We start from the raw sequence: 15,129 nt of genomic DNA on the forward strand, positions 1-15,129 counted from the left end.
TTTTCGGCCTACGTGGCACTTGCTTGAAAGAAAAAGTCAGCCAGCATTGGGCCCACAAGATAGTGTCACGTAGGTCGAAAAGGGGAAGAAAATTATTAATAAAATAAGTTCAGGGGGGGTAATAGGACCTTATTATAGAATAAGTGTCTTTCTGAGATTTCGGGTATAGGTTGAATTGGTACTTGTTCATCATCCCTTATGGTTTATGCGCATACTTGCTAGGGTTTTGTGATTTTCAGAGTTGTATGCATGGTAAAAACATTTTGTTTGTCGGTTCTCCTGGGATTTTATGGCATCAGGTCCCTATCTATCTCAATGGCATTTTAGATGTGACAAAAGACACAGAAGAATAACTACCCTACTCATGATCTGGAGTTGGCACCCATAGTGTTTATGCTTAATATATGGCAACATTATCTATACGACGTGCATGGTAAGGTCTGTACTTACTAGTGAAGTAGGGTTGTCCAAACCTAAACCGAAACCGATAATTCAATTTGGAAAAAGTTATTGGTTTATCAGTAATGCGTCATTAGTTTAGCGGTTTTGATAATGGTTTTGATTTTTTATTATCGAGTTATCAGTTCTTAACGGTTTGAGGTGTTTTCTTAATAGGTTAACTGATAACTCGATAGTAAATTATATAGTTACAATTTAAATCATTTTGTATATAAAGTCCTTGACATAGAGTTTTGTTTCTTAATTTTATTTATAGTTGTCTCAAACTCTTGGTTATTATACATTGTAAAAGTGTTTGCTTTTGAGCAAAATGTAACTTGTGAATTCATGTTCATGGTTCATTTGGTTTGTTATCTTGTTTCCATGTCATTTGTAACACTCCAAAAAATAGAAGGCTAAATTAGAGCCTAAACGTAAGTCTTAAAAATCATAAAATGACTTCCCGTGTATAAGTAAACCATCTAGAGTTAAAATGAGGGTTACAAGGTCAAGGCTAAGGGGCAAGTGTCAAGGCAAAGGGACCAAGCCAAGGCCCCAAACTTGGGCACACTGCCTCAACTTCCATGGCTAGTGGTCTTGACCACAGCTCATGGAAGGCCTCGTGAGTTGCTTTGGACAAGGAGGATAATCCCCAAGTGGTTGAGCCTCTACCTCAAGTTCCACGAGAGGGACCACGACTAGTGGTCTTGAGCACGTCTTGTGAAGCCCATTGTCAAGAGGCCTTGGGCTTTTGAGCTAGGGGCCTCAAATAGCTTAACTACTGCCTCGAGGACCACGAAAGGGACCACAACTCGTGGTTTTGACCATGGCTCATGGAGCCCCTCGTGGGAATGTCTTGGGATTATGATTCTGTGGCATCAAATACCTAGTTACTATCCCAACTTCATGAGGGGTACCACGGATCATGGTCCTCACCACAACTTGTGACACCTGGCTTGATCACTTAATGAAGGTTAATTGAGTCTTTTCCTTTTATGTCGCATTAAAGTGGGGTCATTTTGGATATCTTTAGGGGTAGGATATAAGTTATTTTAAGTCAAAATTCACCCGTACTAAATCATTATACTCAAACACCCAATCAAACCAAAAGTTCATTTTTCTCACAATATTTCTCTTTAAAACTCAAAGAAGAAATGGGTTAAATTTGAGCTAGGGTTTAGAGGTTAAAGTCTTCTTCCTCGAAATTCTTGGAGATTTTTAATCAAGGTATGGTAGATTTACATCTATGGGTAGCTTTGACCCACAAAGTCCCTTCAAAACTTAATCTCAAAGCTTCCAATTACCCCAAGAACTAGGATTTCAATCTAAGTCATGGGTTTTCTTTCAAAACGTTTTTCACTGGTTAATTTGCAAAGGTATGTGATTGAATTGATAATTTAATGTTGATTTATTATGAAATTTCCCCAAGAACCCACGAATCCCACATATTGATAACTTGTGATTTTATGATATGGGTTTATTAATTATAGAAGCATGTCAATTGATTGTCCGTATTGATTGATTTTATTGAATCATAATATTCCATATCTAATGTGGTAGTATAGATGTTTGGGTTGAATGTGATTCATGGTCATTGGAGGACAAATTATGGGGGATTATACATGTTTATGAGAATAGTGTATGAGCTTTTGATTTAATTAGAAAGTGAAGATTATATGACTATGGTGTAATTATGGTATTGTCGAAAGATCATTCTCCACATACCCTTACACAATACTATCCATGAAATGTATATGAAAATGATAGTATTATTATGTTGATTGAAATAATATTCTCATGAATACACTATAATCATCATGTGAAAGATTTGCTCACATAATAACTATTTTAAGGTTGAAAGTCCTTTCTCACATAAGACACTCCTTCATACATGTAAATACAATTCATAAAGACTTAATATGTAAATTTTGGGAAAATAATTATTAGCACCAAGTGGATATGGAATGTTAGTGGCCCTCACGTCAATTCCAAATGCCGAGTCATCTAAAGTAATCTCATGAAATAAAAGCTCCCCCGTCAATGCAATAGGTTTGGGGTTTCTAAAAGAAATATCCCTATCTAATAACTATGTGCCCACATATGTCTTTAGCTAGTTCATACACCTAAAAGCTAATACATTTAATTCTACCTTAGTCAAGTAGAGCATCTCTTTTTAGTGTGGATCATGACACCAGATTGCATGTAGCTCAATATTGTCTATGTCGGTTAAGGTTATTTCCCTACATGACAAAAACATGAACTATACTTATGATTTCTCAAGGATTTCTACTCAGTTTGAGTTGGGGTATGAGACTTCACTTATGCATTGCACAAGTAGGCTTTGGAAAAGGGTTATGATGTGGTTTCCTTATGCTATAAAGATATATGACTTTATGAATATATGATATGGATTGCTGCTAAGAGTGACTTTACTTGATACAAATGAACATGAATGTTTCCTTGTCTATGAGTGTTGGTTATGGATGGGGTCAAGGTATTATATACATGTTATGGTGGCTTGAGAGTGTTACTTAGCATAGATAGGAGTATGGGATCTTGTCTATTCATTGCATAACTAAGGGTTGCTTATGAAATGGTTTGACTATGTATTTACATTATTGTGCATGATGAATCTTAAAGTTTATAAAGATCATGGTTTCAACTAGAATGTCACTTTGTGACATGTTTAAAGAGTTTTATGCATGGTTTCCATACTTAGAAAATTTTTGTGGTAACCCATGTTTTCTACCTTTTTCTATAAGTGTAAAGTCTTGTTTTTGAGGTGTGCTTCCTATTAAGTAAAAGCTTGGATTGAATATTCTCCATGCTTTCAGTAAGTCTTCATGGTTCGAGGACAAGAGTTGTTCATCCTAGTTTCTTCATTATTACTTACGATTTTGAGACTATTTTGTAAAGGGCTAAAACGCTTATTAATTCTCAATTGTATTAGATTGTTTAATGAGACAATGTCTAGAATTTTATTTTATTTTATGAAAAGAATTCATTGTAAAAAGCTTTGGATTCCACATCATTTCTATTACCTATGTTTATAATACGATAAGGGCTTGTATAAGACCCCTTTGGGGTCGAGTAAGCCGTGTTACATCTAGGGATACCCCTGGGTCATGACAAATTAACAATATATTTTGTTTGACAAATCTTAACGATTAAACATATAACTGAATCAATAACAATCAATAACTGATAAATCAATAACCGATAAGTCAATATCTTAATGGTTTCGCAATGGTTTAGTGTCTCTACAAATCGATAACCAATAAGTTAAGTCGATATACTTCAATACCGAATTGAACTGATCGATACACAACACTATAATGGGGTGTATTATGAGGTCTTCAATGACCATCAGAGTCTTTGATACACCTGCAGTTAGAGGGCTCTAAACTTGAGGCAGGGAAGATGAATTGAGTTACTGAAGGACTATGATATCATTGTATTGTATATCTGGGGAAGACCAAATATGGTGGTTATTACTTTGAATAGGAAGACTTCTAGTTTGGAGAGTCTTGTCGCTATCAGTGTTGAGAAGAGACTGTTGGCTAGAGTTGTTCAGAGATTAACCAATAGTCTTTCCTGATTGCAAACTTTTTAGAATATTAGTGGTTTGATTGATTTATAGATATGTGTTCTTCCTTATTTGAGAAAATCCATCAAAACACTAGTTTGATGATGAAAGATTTTGTCTCATTCGAGACAAAGTGTAGAGAGGGGAAACAAATGAGTTGTCCTTGATTTTAATGGTGTCTTGAGGATCAAAGACATAAATTGTGTGCTCAATGTGGGTGAGTTGATTAGATTTATTCCTTAAGAGGCCCGTTGTTCGTGATATTTCATTCATTCCGGAGCAACAAAGATATATCATGATCTTAGTTAGCATTATTGGTGGTGTGGCATGAAGATGGATATTGTCTAATTTGTTTCTAGGTGCTTGACTTATTAATAGGTCAAGTGTGAGCACCAGCAGCCTGGAGGTGTATCTCAGAAAAATATCTCTTCGTACTTGGAAATGAAAGCGTATTACTATGGATTTTTATGGATTTCCCTACCACCATAGGTGCTTATGACTCTATTGACAGTATAACTAAGTCTATCCCTTTTAATCCTTGTTCAGGTGAAATATACAACAAAAAAGTTTGCCCAACTTTATATCAGTAAAATTGCTCGACTTCATGGAGTCCTTGTATCCATTGTCTCCAATAGAGGCACATTTTTTACTTTACATTTTGGAAGGATTTGCAATATGCATGATTTGGGTACTCAATCAAATATGAGCATGACCTTCCACTCGCCGACTGTTGGCCTGTCCGAGCATCTAGTCTGGTATTAAAGGATATGCTCTGAGCATATGTGATCAATTTTTGTTAAAGATAAGAACACCATTTGCCCTTACTAGAGTTTGCCTACATTCAAGAGTTTGAGGCTTAGTATTTATATAGGGTGATCATTTTTGGATTCGAGTGTCATCATATATTGTGGTTTAACGATACTTATAATGCTTTTTCGTTAAGTTTAATGTGTGTCCAAAAGCCTTTTTGTATTGATTTTTATGTAAGTCTCCCTTTATTTGCAGGAAATCTGTCTGAAGATGAACGCGGAAGTTTTTGAGCAAGAAATGCAAAAAAGTTACCACCTACGGAGCTTGTAGGTAGCATCCTAGTGAAGCTGCTGAAGGAAGATGGGAAAGTCTGACCAAGTGTGGGGTAATGAATTGTATGACGGACCATCGTAGACATGACGGTCCATTTTGCTGGTTCGTCGTGATGATCAGAGAAGTAGTCCAGTACCCAAATTCCAAGAGTTCAAGTGTTATGGAACGGAGACCCTCGACGGACCGTTGTGCCTGTGACAATCTGTCATACCTGCCATCGAGGTTAATGAAGAGAGAAGCAGAAGAATTTACAAAGTATGGGATGATGGAGTCCATGACGGCCCGTCGTGACCATGACAACCCATCGCGAGGTCTGTCGACCCAGCCGTGTTTTGACAAATTTTTAGCAAATAGAGTCCTTCTTTGATTAGGTTTTTGTTTTTTATAAATAGTTCGAAAAACCTCTCTTTTGGAGTTAGAATCTTGGTGATTAGACACTTTTATGTTAGATTCTTTATTAGTAGATTATTTTGATTATTACACTTTGGATTGTTACACTTTTCTCTGGAGTTGATTGTTGGTAATTTTGTCGATTAATCAAGTAAATTTCTGGATTTTATTCTTTCTCATTGAAGTAAGTGCATGAATTCTTATATTATATATGTGAATATTGTGATTATGACTATGGGTAAGTAAACTCCATAACTACGGTTGTGCGAACCATGGGTGAATAATAAGATAAAATCTGACTAAAATAACAATTCTAGAATAGTGTCTTGCAGGTATTGATAATTCTTTCGCTTAGAAGTCTTTTTAATGAATGACCAATGTTAGAACTCGCCTTAATGCTACTTGCTGGACCAAGGACGTAGATAATAGGAAAAGAATTCTCAACATAGATTTAGTGTATATACTACCTAATAGGCTAGTATTGATTGATACAAGGTAATAACTTAGTCAAATATCGAATACAATGCTTAATATGAGGTAAAGGTAAGGGTTAGTATAGCAACACACGTAGCCGGACCAAGGTTCGGAATGAAATTTTCTAGATGCCGGACCAAGTATTTAGAAATACATAACTTATCACTTTGCATGCAAGATACTAGGAAAGAATTGTTATAGTTATAATTATCAAGTTAGGAACTTGTAGGAGACACGTAAACCCTAGTTACTTTTATTAGTTGATTAAACTCCAACATTTAAATCAGTTGGTGTCTACTTTAATTAAGTTAGTTATTTTCATTCATTTAGAAATAAAAAATCCCCTTTTATTATCTTTGTTTTCTAAGGAAATAATTGACTAAATAATAGTAATAATAGATTGAAGTTAAGTCTAAACTATTTTCCTTGTGGGAACGATCCCAACCTCATTAGTTGGGTTCTTTACTTGATATGAGCGCTTTACTTCTTATTTGAGAAGTAAGTTTGAGCGTATCTAATTTTGGCACCGCTGCCGGGGAAAGTAGATTTTAGATTAACTTAAACTTATTACTAAAGTTTAGTCAATATTTTCTTGATTTTACTTTGTTTATTGTTTTTTATTCTTGCAGAACCATCTTCCTTGGATGCCAAATACACGGAGAGGAAGAGAACCCTTGTTTCCCTACGATCACGAATTAGAGCGTACACTACGCAACATGATTCGAAACTTGGGTATTAATGATGATGATCCAAACCAGAATATCCCAGCTCCGGTTGATGTTCATGGTAAGTTATTACTTAATGATCAGTGTCAAAATCAACAAAGGGGACAAAATCTCGCTCCACATCCTCAAGAATACTACAGAGGCTATGATAATATAGCAGACTCTGAGGGGCCACTTGTCTTTCCCCCTCTATCACCAGGCCACACCTTTGTGGTAACTAGTAGCCTAATGCAAATGTTCACTGCCAGAGGTTTGTTTTCAGGGCTACCTTCTGAGGATCCACATGCCCATATAACTAAAGTAAGGACAGTGCGTAAAAGTTGTGTAGGGAGGCCTGATTTGGATTTGGATGTAATAGGGCTAAGAGTCTTTCCTCTCTCACTGACTGGAGAGACTGCTATTTGGTTCATTGACCTCCATTATAACTCAATTATCACTTGGAACCAACTAAGGGACGTTTTCTTAGCACGCTACTATCCGGTCTCCAAGAAACTAAACCACAGAGACAGAGTGAACAACTTTGTGGCACTATCAAGAGAGTCAGTCAGTAGTTCTTGGGATAGATTTACCTCATTTTTAGAAACGTCCCCAATCACAGGATAGATGATGAGTCACTGAAGGGATACTTCTATCGGGGACAGAATGATAATAATAAAGCGGTGTTGGATACTATAGCGGGTGGTTCTTATGGGGAGTGTCCCTATGCCGAGATTGCTGAAAAGTTAGAGAAAATATCCTGGAACAATAAAGCTTGGAGTACTAGTAAGTCAGATACTAGGAGAAATACCTTTGCAGCGTAATCCACTAACAACCCAGCCACAGATGAGATTCGTGAAGAGATGGCTCAGTGAGAACTAAGCTTAGGTTGGTATTAAAACATATTATTTGGGGTGCAGAAAAGATAAATGCAGTTAACTACTTGTCTAAACCACCACCACCAAATGATGAGTGTTAATATAAGGAGAATTCCTATGCGGTAAATGAACAGACGGGGGGTGGGTTTCCAACCGAGTGCCCAAGGCTCAAATCAGGAGAATTGGCGCCAAGGTCAAGGAAACCAAGGTCGGATCTATGGTAATTATAACCGTGAGGGTCATTATGTTCGATATGGAAACTACAACGCGATAACAACTTCAAGAAACGTAAGTATGGTAACAGAAATGATAGGAATGGGCCCTATGTCCCTCCTCAAAATCGTGAAGTTACTCTTAGGATGGTGGAGATAGTATGGCATGAGTTGAGGATATGTTGCACAAAATGATGAGGAGGTTCGATGCTAATGATGAGCACATTAAAGAGTTAAGGAGTGATTTAGCGGGTATTAGGTAGAAAGTCGATACACATGCAATATCGATTAAGCAAATTGAGTTGCAAATGGCCCAATTATATATAATTGTGAACACACGGCAACCGGGCACTCTTCCTACCAACACTATCCAAAATCCAAAAAATGACAGACATTTTATGGCAATCACTACTCGGGGTTGTAAGAAGACCATTGACCCACTTATGCCGTCTAAGGAGGAAAAGGTGATAAAAAATAATGATAAGGTGGTAGATGGTAGTGGTGAAGTAAAAGATAACACTGGAAAAGATGTTGAAGTGCCTATAAAGGTAATTCCCATGCCTAGACCCTCCCTTTCCTCAGAGATTAGTAAAAAAGACCGAGGATGGTAAATATTGGCATTTTATAACAATGTTGAACCAACTTTCTATCAATGTCCCCTTGGTAGAAGCTCTAGAACAAATGCCTGGTTATGCCAAGTTTATGAAATATCGGTCACTTTCGAGGATGATGATAGAATTCAATACTGTGGTGCTATTGTTACAAGATCTCTCGTACAAAAAAAAGAAGAACTGGGTGTGTTCACTATTCCTTGTACACTCATTACATTTTGTGAAAGCATTATGTGATCTGGGGGCAAGCATAAATCTCATGCCCCTATCGATTTATGAGAAGTTCGGTTTGGATGACCTAAATCCCACTACGATGCGGCTACTGATGGCCGATCGAACAATGAAAAGGCCCATAGGGATACTCCACATTGTGCTAGTAAAAGTGGAGTCTTTCATATTTGTGGCAGATTCTTGAAGTGCCTATTATTCTTGGGAGGCCATTCCTTGCTACGGGTAGAGCCTTAGTTGATATGGAAAAGGGGCAGATGAAATTTTGGTTGAATAATGAAGAAGCGACCTTCAACATTTGTAGGTCCGTGAGGCAGAGTGGTGAGATCCAATTGGTATCTGCTATATCCTACAAAGAAAAGATGAAGAAGGACCATGACCTAAAAAGTGAAAAACGAGAGTTTATGGTTGGGGATTTGGTGTTTTTAGACAATTCTAGGTTGTTTTGGCTTCCGGGCAAGCTCAAGTCCAAATGGACTGGCCCTTACTTGATTACCCAACTATTTTCTCATGGAGCAGTTGAGTTAGAAACCAAGGAGGGTGTGCGGTTTAAGGTAAATGGACAACGAATAAAACTCTATTTAGGGAATGCTGAATCGGTGAATGAAGTGATCAAGGCATACCATGTTGATGAAGGCTAAGTAATCAAGTGTCCTCAGTCGTGCCGCGACATTAAATCAGGCGCTAGTTGGGAGGCAACCCAATACTTATACTTTTTCTTTTAGTAATGGTAGCATTTTCTACTAATGTGTTTTAAATGTGCGGGCACATCACTAGGAAAATTTCGCAGAAAATCACACTGCAACAGTCACTGACGGACACATCGACGGACCATCACGCACCCAATGGACCGTCGCATGAATCCATCGTGCCAGGTACGCCTTTCAATTATTTTCAAAACTAGCGCACACGTGGTGGAAGCAATGACGAACCGTCACATCTGCGATGGACCATCGTCGGGGTCTCGTTGCGTCATTAATGAGCATATTCAACCCCACCCGATTGGGGGAAATTTGAAAAATTGGAAACCATTAAAAACCCCACCCTTTCATTTCACCCATTTCCTTCCCTCTTTCTCCCATTTTCCCTCGCTTTTCAACTTTCAACTTCATACCCCCCCCCTCCTTATCTATTAACTGATCGTGTCCCCAAATTCCCTAATTTCGGATATCTCCATTTTATTGGTCGGAGTCTGCTGCTGTGATTCTCTTCTTGATCACCAAGTACCTTCCTCGCTTGTTTTTCTCAAATTCTCAGGTATGTGTCTCTGATTTGTACCCATTTACATTGCATTTTTGTTTATCAATTAGTATTAGCATATTTCTTATTGATAGGTTCCTTCTTTATTACAAATTTTGTCTGACCTAGGTTGAGAATCCTCAAAATTGTCTTGTTAAAACTCTACAAATAGGTGCTTTAGCATTGCTAATTTACTAGGTATTTGGGTTAGAAGCATATAGGTTATCACTAAGTATTCAATATGAGTCATATGGGATGATTGTGGAATCCCTCGTTTTGTCACTGAATGAAAGAACGAGACCCCGATGACGGACCGTCGTACCCATGAAGGATCGTCATAGGGTCTATTCCAACATCCCACTGTACGTTTTTCTCCAAGTGTCTACAAACGGATACATGCGATGAACCGTCGTCGTCCGTGCTACACAACTGTTCTGGTTGTTAGAGACCCATCTCCTAAGGGTCTTCATACTTTTTCTAAGTGTCCTCTGACGGACATCTACAACGGACCGTCGTTACCAAGACGGCCTGTCCTGCATAACCGTCATGGTTGTCAGAGACCCTTGTGCTAAGGGTCTCCCACTTTTTCTAAGTGTCCTCTGACGGACATCTACGACAGACTGTCAAATCCTCGACGGTCCGTCATGAACAACCGTTGTGATGGTCAGAGACCCCTCACCTAAGGGTCTCCACGACGGACATCAACGATGGACCGTCATTGTCACGACGGTCCGTCCTTCTTATCCTTCATACTTTTCAGAGACTTTCCTTCAAGGGTCTCCACATCAATATTGTTAAAGTAAGACATGACAGACCCCATGATGGTCTGTCGTACTCATGATGAACGGTCTCCTGGTCCGTCATGTTTCACTGTTACTACAGAAAAGTCATTACAACTTAGCTCTTATATTATCTTCTTTCATTTTTGCTCGTCTTGTTTGCTCCTCCTCGTACTAATATTGATTCTTTATAGGTACTATCTATTATGGCACCAAAACAAGATCGAGTATACACACGTGGCCGATCAAAGTTTGTCTCCCCGTCTACCCGCCTGGTCATTGGCTCTGATGATGAGCGTGACCCCGAGTACGTGCCCCCAGGTACTGCCACTCCATCCTAAGCTGCACATGCTGCCAAATCTACGCCCATAAAGGTGGCGTCCGGCGTAGTCACTGCCTCCCAGTCTGATGAGAAGCGCACACTGACCGGCACACCTTCTGGATCACCTACTCATGAAGAAGGAGCGTCTGGATCTTTAGGAGTTTTGTGGTCGGTGGAAGCCTCTGAGTCTGCTAAAGTCCCTGCACCCGCCACAGCTGCACAGTCTGCCTCATCTGATGAGGCTGACAGTTCTGAATACACTCCCGGCTCACCTACTCGTGCTCTCACCCCAGTTGCCGACCAGCCCAAATGGTGATGTGTCGATGGGCAGTATCAAGTTTATTCAGACACAAAGTTTCTTAATGATAAAGGAGTCATGACACGAACCCTTACGTTGGAGAGACGGGTCCTTACGAGAAGTCTCCCTACTATGCTAGAGATCCACAATCTCTTCACCAGACACTGACTGGAGTAGACAGCGCGTTCTTTGGGCCGTTATAGTGAAGAGTTGGTCCGAGAGTTCTACGCCTCCTACGTGGCAACTCTCATATCATAGATTGATAGGCGGGCTGTCCCCGCCAAGCAGGCCCCACTTGAATATGTCTGAGTACACCACATTCAGGTTGATATCTCCCTGCCTGCCATCCGCCGGTATCTATATAGCGAGGATATTGATGCCAACAAGACCCCTCTCACCGCTAAGTTCGACTACCGGTGGCAAATTTTCTAAGATGACCAATTCTTGCGTGATCCATCGCTGAGAGAGACCACCAAGAGGTGGATGGCCCTGCACTTGTCTGTTAATGGAGAGGGTGCCGACTAGGTAACCGAGTCGAAGGGAGACATCAAGAAGGCTAACCAGACCTTCACAGCTAAGTTCTTATGGTTGATTGTCCACCACTACCTTTCCCCCACGGCCGTTGATAATATAGTCACATGAGATCATGCAGTTCTGATGGCGGCGATGATAGCCGGGTTTGAGGTGGACTTTGCTTGGATTCTACAGGCGGTCATGCACGAGAGGGCTTTTAAGGTCAATCCTACTTACCCTTTTTCCGTGCATGAAATTTTCTTTATGAAGGTTCACAGGTGTGCCCATCTGGCACATTGATCAGCTCAAGACTCCACTGGGCACCGTTGATATAGGCCTCATCAGGGATGAGGCCAATGATTTGTCTTCACGCAGAGGTCCCCATCCATAGTTGCCTCCACTTGGAGACAACCTGGCTGATACGGTAGCACAGGCTCGCACGGCTACGCAGGGTGCCTCTTCAACCACTGACACTACCCCGGTCGAGTCTATCTCGGGTGGTAGCACTGCCCCGATCGCCTCTCGCTCAGCCCCTTTCCCCACTCTGGTCCCGCTTCTTAGGGTCCAGAAACTAGAGGCACAGATGGCTACACTTCTGCATCACATTCAGCCTTGGATTCAGAGGTCTATTGCTGAGGCATAAGAGCGATTGGAGCGGAGAATGGCCCAGCACACAGAGCGGAAGATCGATGAGGTTCATCAGCGCTTGGATACTTTTGAGTTGCGGGTGATAGCTCCGCCAACCCCTCAGGTGGATGTGTCGACCCTTCATGCTTCAGTCGAGAGTCTTCGAGCAGACAATGATATGATCCTAGAGGCTAGGGTGCATGAGTCTGAGGCCCCTTCTGCAGACCCTACTGAGGACATAGTGATGGCGACCTTATTCACCACTTCTGAGATTCCACCACCTCCCCCTCGAGAGCATGCCAAGAGGCGTAAGGGTTGAGAGGAGGATGAGGCTAGATCACGAAAAAAGGAGCGTCGTGAGATGGAGGCTGCGAGGAGAGACTCGCTTGCTGATGAGGAGGCGCGTCGGATGGGGTTGTAGAGTCAGCTGCTGGGGCATCTAGCTCCAGAGATGTGGCGATAGCGGGAGGCACTGCTGATAGTGTTGTTGCTGATGAGGACACTACTGAGGGTGTCCAGATTATAGAGGTAGTGGGTTCCAGGGAACCGGACCCACCAGCTTGCTGATCGTCGGTGCTTTGCCCCACAGGTTTGCTTCACCTACCACTCTCGTATTTCAATTTTTTATGCATTGGGGACATTTGAATTTTGTTGGGGGTGGGGTAAATGGAAAGTGAGTGCTAGGGTGAAGTCTGAGTAGCCCAATTCACTATCCTCTTTTGGAATATTCTTGCCTGTGTTTTTTTTTCCCAAGAGACTGATTATTTTTATTGTTTAACCGGCATGTCTATATCTTGTGTACATAGTTTAACTCTGAAGCATGATGGCTAAAATGATATCCTGATGAAATTAAAATGATGCATGACTAGGCATAGTAATTGATAAATGTGTGGATCTAAGCATGACACAGAGATACACCACTGCATGACCTTAAGTCTAAAATTCAAACTAGGTGTCTGATAATTTGGTAGAGTAATGAGATGTCAAGTGAGTGTGAGGAAGATTTGAATAGTCCACTATTTGTACTGAGCTAGAACTTGCCTAGTTAGTCCTGCTATAAGTAAGTTGTAATAGAAAATTAGGAAAGGATCATAGGCCCTTGTTCAATATAGTCCATTTTTTAGCCTAAATAAAAAAAACAAATGAAAGTAATCCTTCTTTGATCCAAATGATTTGAGCTTAAACTAGACCTTTCTTTTTTACCCCAACTGATCTTTTCTGGAAATAATGTGTTAGCCCTCGTCCCTCCTTGGACATGTGCACCTCAGCTTATGCCAAAAGCATAAATTGAGGGTGGCTAATGCAGTAAAAAACCTTTTTATGGCCGTGAACCAACTTTGGGTATTGTGTACTTTGACTCATGGCAAAGCCATGAGTTGAGGGTGGCTATTATGAGGAATGCTCTGGAAAGTGGATTTGAAAGAACAAAGAGAGAGAAAGAATAAAAGTAAAGTGACTCAAGAATTAGTTGAAAGAAAAGTGAAATAAAAAAAATACAATTAATACAAGCAACAAAAGAAGAGAGTCACTTAAACAATTGGATAAAGAGGGTAAAATAGCAAGGTAAAAGAATATGAGACATTGGGTGAAATAAAATGATGAAAAGAGGTATGTTTAGCTGATATGTCAAGGAGGGAAAAAAGTTACTAAAGAATACCTAAATATACCCTACCTGACCCTGAGCCTATGTTACAAGCTAAGAAAGTCTTTTCGTGATCCTAAGAGTTGTATAGCGAACTTAAAGCAGTGAAAATAAGGCAAGCTTATGGCAATATGTATGAATGAGTTGTGAATTTGTTCTGAGAGTGAGTGTTGAAAAGTAATCCTTATACTCAAACTTAAATCATTTTGTTAAAAATGAGGATGTTGTTTTGAAGTGAGGACACTAGTTGCAATACCAAAAATATTAGCACCTCGGTGTGAAATTGAAGAGGATAGGTGTCAGTGCGTGGTAAGTCCGTGTCATGGTTTGATTCCACATAATTCAATCCTAATAGTGATAACATGCATAAATATGATGATACTAATCGGGATTGATAGACAAATGATTGTGAAAGATAAAACATGGATACTATTGTACAAAGATTTTGTAATGAGTCATAGTGCGTCACTTGAGGACAAACAACGAATTTAAGTTGAGGGCGTTGAAATACCGTGGTTTCACAATATTTTTAATGCGTTTTCCTTAAGTTTAGTGTGTGTCCAAAAGCCTTTTGCATTGATTTTTATGTAAGTTTCCCTTTATTTGCAGGAAATCTGTCTGAATATGAACGCAGATGTTTTTGAGCAATAAATGCAGAAAAGTTACCACCTACAAAGCTTGTGATGGTTTGTCATGCCTGTGACGGTCCGTAGGTGGCATCGTAATGAAGCTACTGAAGGAAGATGGAGAAGTCTGACCAAGTGTGGGGTTACAAAGTTCATGACAAACCGTCGTAGCCATGACGGTCTGTTCTGCTGGTTCGTCGTGATGATCAGAGAAGTAGTCCTAGTACCCAAATTTAAAGAGTTTAAGTATTATAGAACGGAGACCCTCACCGGACCATTGTGCCTGTGACGATCTGTCATGCCTGCCGTCGAGGGTAATGAAGAGAGAAGCAGAAGAATTTATAAAGTATGAGACAATGGAGTCCATGACGGCCCGTCGTGACCATGACGGCCCGTCGTGACCATGACGGCCCGTCGTGACCACGACGGCCCATCGCGAGGTCCGTCGACCCAGCCGTGTTTTGACAGATTTTCAGCAAATA

Source organism: Solanum lycopersicum, chromosome 3 (genome assembly GCF_036512215.1).
Source record: "Solanum lycopersicum chromosome 3, SLM_r2.1".
NCBI lineage: Eukaryota > Viridiplantae > Streptophyta > Magnoliopsida > Solanales > Solanaceae > Solanum > Solanum lycopersicum.